Source organism: Nanorana parkeri, unplaced genomic scaffold (assembly GCF_000935625.1).
Source record: "Nanorana parkeri isolate BGI_ZX_2015 unplaced genomic scaffold, ASM93562v1 scaffold198, whole genome shotgun sequence".
Lineage (NCBI taxonomy): Eukaryota > Metazoa > Chordata > Amphibia > Anura > Dicroglossidae > Nanorana > Nanorana parkeri.
Window position 1 is genome coordinate 809,639 of NW_017306466.1, and position 4,922 is coordinate 814,560.

The following is a 4,922-nucleotide window of genomic DNA, read 5'->3' on the forward strand; positions in this document are numbered from 1 at the left end:
CCCTATGTGATAGCAAAATATGTGACAGGTCCTCTTTATGGAGACATCAGGGGTCTCCAAGACCCCTAATGTCACCTAGGACCCCCCAAAAGAAGCTGATGAAGCAGAGATCTGCTCCATCAGCTTCTTTCCAGCTTCTGAAGCTGGAGAGTGACACAAGAATGCGGAAGTGATGTATTATACAACACTTCCGCATTCTTTCAGAGGAGAGGGGACCGGAGGGAGCTCGTGTACCGAGCTCTCTCTGATCCCCTGTGACACAGGCGACATGCTAATCCCGGGCTCGCACCGGGCACAGCGGAGCCTGGGATCAGCGGGACAATGGCGGGGGGGACAGCAGAGGGAGGGGGCCGCACCGATCGTCGCTAAATACAAGCGAAATACAGGCGGATCGCATGTATTACAGAGTTGTATTACAATACAACTCTGTTCTCTGTACAGGGAGATATCTGTCCATATATATATTGTAGAGGACGGCAAGGTTAGGTTCTGAAAGGCAGGTATATCTCACCACTTTTTGGGTTGTGGTCCCTTAAAAAATTTTGCAACTCCCAGAGAGGAGTGTGGGAGTTGAGGAGAAAGTTTAGAAGCAGTGGCTAGTGTGAGAGAGACCTGCTGGATTACTGTGCTGCTGGACAAATATTCCTGGGAAGGGATTTCCCCAGGTTTGGGACTTTTATACAGCAAGTCGATGAGACACGTTTATGTTTTGTTATCTGTGCTGTGGATTTTACTTTGAGTTTTTGCTGAAGATAAGCGTATATTTGTATTTACTGTTTTTGGCTGCCGTGCAAGAGGAAAATAAAACCTTTTGTTTTATGCAAAACCCACTGTGTGAGTGCTCTGTGAGCTCCCCAACTTCACTAATATATATATATAACACACACACACACACACATATATATATATATATACACACACACACACTATATTGACAAAAATAGTGGGACACCTCTCCAAACCATCGGATTCAGGTGTTCCAATCACCTCCATGGCCACAGGTGTATAAAATCAAGCACCTCGGCATGCAGACGCTTCTACAAACATTTGTGAAAGAATGGGTCGCTCTCAGGAGCTCAGTGAATTCAAGCGGGGTACCATAATAAGTTGCCACCTGTGCAATAAGTCCATCTGTGAAATTTCCTGGCTATCAAATATTCCACGGTCACCTGTTAGTGATATTATAACAAAGTGGAAGCAACTAGGAACAACAACAACAACTCAGCCACGAAGGGGTAGGCCACCTAAAATGACATGTGATTTTCATCACTTCCTGTTCACTCATGAATTTCTGAATGAGGAGTAGCACTCACTATAGAGGCTAATTTACAAATATTTTTATTAGCTAAGCTGCTGCAGATATGACTGTTACCAGTCAGATGCTCCTGCACACATGGCCGAACCCTTCTTGTTTTAATGGAAAATGTTAGGAACATATTCCCATGTAGGTTTACTAGGGAGAACATTACATTATACAAGAACAGCACTACAACAGCACTCTCCAGTATGAGACTGATTGTAGCACCTATAAACCACATGCTGACACCCCCACTCAACAACTAATTGTCATAGGAGTCACATCTTCTTCCAGTTCTTCAAACTTTGGACTTGATGATTGTTGCAATTAATAAAACTAAGCAGTTGTGAAGATAGCAAGCAGTCATAATTGCCTCTCACCAGCATGTTGTTGGCATATCCTCTTCAAAAAGCATTCTTCTGCCACTTTCATATGAAGAGCAGTTCATTCCCTCTGCAACACCTTTTTGGTCTGAATTGTATGGTACAGTAGTCTGGAACATTATTACATACTTCCAGAATAGCTTGTGTTTTAACACTTGTGTACTCTGTACCACTATCTGTTCAGAGATTTTTTAGGCATCTTGCCAAAGTTGTTGCCTACTTCGACAGAATATTTTTTGAGTGTATCTGGAACTTCATCTTTGCTATGTAACAGGTAGCGCACAGTAAACCTTGAGTAGTCATTAATACCTTTTCTTTCCTGGAGTCTAAGCTTTCATAGGACCACGTAGGTCTGAACAAATTAAGTCCAGGGACAGTTCAGCTCTTATTAGTTTTAGGATTCCTGTGTCCAAGACAACAGTGGCAGGTGTGAATACAGTTCAAAAGTTTTTCCTCTTTGACAGTGTTAACCAATTGGCTGCACTTGAGCTGATACAGTTTATTTGTGATTTTTCCTTAAGTAAGCACAGTATGTGGCCTCCTTTTGTGATACTATGGCTATTACCACTAAGTATCACTACATATCCTTGCATGGTAAGCTTCCTCACTGGCAGGAGGTTACTTTCAAGAGTAGGGACATATAGTACATGTTGAAAGGTATCTTCTGGTGGCTTTTTGAGATAGGGGACAGTGTAGATAACCTTCCCCTATTTCCCGCCGTGAGGCCGCACATGGCCCATTCGCTGTTGCAATTCTGTCTGTCTTGGTGTTCTATAATTTCTAAGGTATGGTCTGTTGCAGGGCGCTACTAGCCAGGCCTTAAGAGTCACTAGCCACCAGTTGCCCCACCTAACCTCAAAGGGGAGGGCTTCTGATGATCGCAAGTACGATCTGCCTGTCCAAGATGGGCAGACCGTATGAGATTTTAATGACCTTACAACCATTGCATAACAAAAGTTGTGCGATGGTTGTAAGATGTATGGCCAGCTTAAAGCACAATAATACAATGCTCAACAACGTTACACCCCCAAACCCCCCCACACACAAAAAATAATATACCCCCCCTTATTAACCCCCCCACACAAAATTATAATACACTCAACCCCTTCCCCCCCAGCCCCCCACCTGTTCACGTCTTTGCAGGGAGGAGGCTGTGAGCAGGATCGAGCCCTGGTTTATCTGTGAGTGATTAGAGAGGTCTGCAGCAGACCTCATTATCACCCCCAGATTGCATCTGAAGCTGGAGAGGTACACGAGAATGCGGAAGTGATGTAATATAATCAGTTACGCATTCTGACAGCGGAGAGGGGACCGGAGGGAGGTCGTGTACCGACCTCCCCCTGATCCCCTGTGACAGAGGCACTATGCTGGTCCCGGGCTCGCACTGGGCAGCGGAGCCCGGGACCAGCCTGACAGGGGGAGGGGGGGCACACATCACGGGACCTCATACAAGCGATCTGCCGGCTCTATAGCCGGCGGATCGCTTGTATATTAACGGGCATCGTTGCCTGTTTTCAAATAACTGGCATTTCCCGCTCGCGCACGCCCGGCGTCGTGCGCAAGGGGGCGTGGCTAAGCGGACGTCTAAAGACACTCGCTCAGATCTAGAGAGCTCCTGGCCGGCCGTTTTTTTACAACGGCCGGCAAGTGGTTAAATATCATCTATGCTCAGTGATGTAGTACTTTGAGCTTTTGGTTTTTATCTGTCTACTCATCCGCAGGTGGTTTTGGTGTGTGCTTTTGTATACAATTCTGTTTACCCTGGCTTATCATTTTAGTTTGTCAGATTTTTGACTGAAACGTTTGATCAAGCCCTGTTGGTAGCCATCATAAACGCTTTCTGACCTTTCCTTTTTCAGCCACTGTTTTGCTGTAACTCTGAGCTGTATTTATAGCTGCAGTAATGTTCTTTTTTTTTTCATATCTCTATAGGTTGAAGTCGATGGACATGTGTCTTTTTTCAACCTGACTAACTATGTAACTATGTAATGTTTAGTATTGTGACTGTAGCTGGGCCCATAAAAGCTGTTGGAAAGCTCCTTGAAGATATGATATAAAATACATTATGACCATTTAGTTCCACTTGGAAGAACATTAAACAAGAAGACTACCACCTAGTGACAGAACTAGCAATCCCAGTCTGAGAATGGTTGTTGCATCTATGTTTATATAAACCGCATGCTAACACTTGTTTAAAAAAAAATAAAAAAACTTTAATGGAAGAAAGAATGAGGCTGCCATTACAGTATAGATCTTTTCTAGAAATTCTATTTGCTGGGCTTTCATGCTGGTGCTTCGGCTTCAACAGTTTCTGTCATTGACCTGGAACAAGCATATATGTATTATTAATATTATTATACAGGATTTATATAGCGCCAACAGTTTGCACAGAGCTTTACAATATAAGGAAGACAATCAAAATACAATTCAAGACAAGATGAGAAATTCTGACATTTCTCTGACTCTTCTTTGCTGTGTGCCTCTTCCAGGGCCGAAATTCAAAAATACTAAAGACAGGCACAGCCAAGCAACTAATATTTTAGAGAGGAACAATAGCATCCCAAACATTGCTTCTTTGACAACTGTATTTTAAGTCCATTTATATTTTCAGAATCCATATCTAATTCTGCAACACTCCAGGTGCCTTTAAAAGGAAAATACTTTCATAAAGCCTGAATCTCCAATACCGTTATTATGAGACTAGTATGAGTTGCTGTGACACGCTAGGAAGTAATTAATCAAAATTGAAATAAAATATTGTAATCAAATCACAGCTCAATACTTCCCAAAGCTCCCAGCATAATTTCCTCACTCTGCACTCTGTTATTCCAGCGGTGACATATTTCAGGACAAGCTTAATATTTTAGAATTGTTGCTGCGGGCAGCATGCAGGCTATATCATTCATGTGGATTATTTAGCAAACGTGTGCTTATTGCTAAAGTTTAAATCTGGTCAGTCTTGCCTTGTGCTTGATTTATTGCGTGTTTGACAAGTCTTTCCCTGTCAGTAGGGAGGGAGCTAGAGTAAATTGACTACCTTAAATATATATTTTTGTTGAATTTTCCAAAGTGTGTACAAATGAACCAGATATTAAAAATGTAAAAGAAACCCCTCTCAAAATTCAGTAATAATATGCAACCCCTATAAGATGTTTACGCCCATGGTCATCTTTGATTTTGACATGTATCTTTTGTGTTTGTTATATCTTCTGATGTGTGGACCTGCACTGATCCTCCAATTT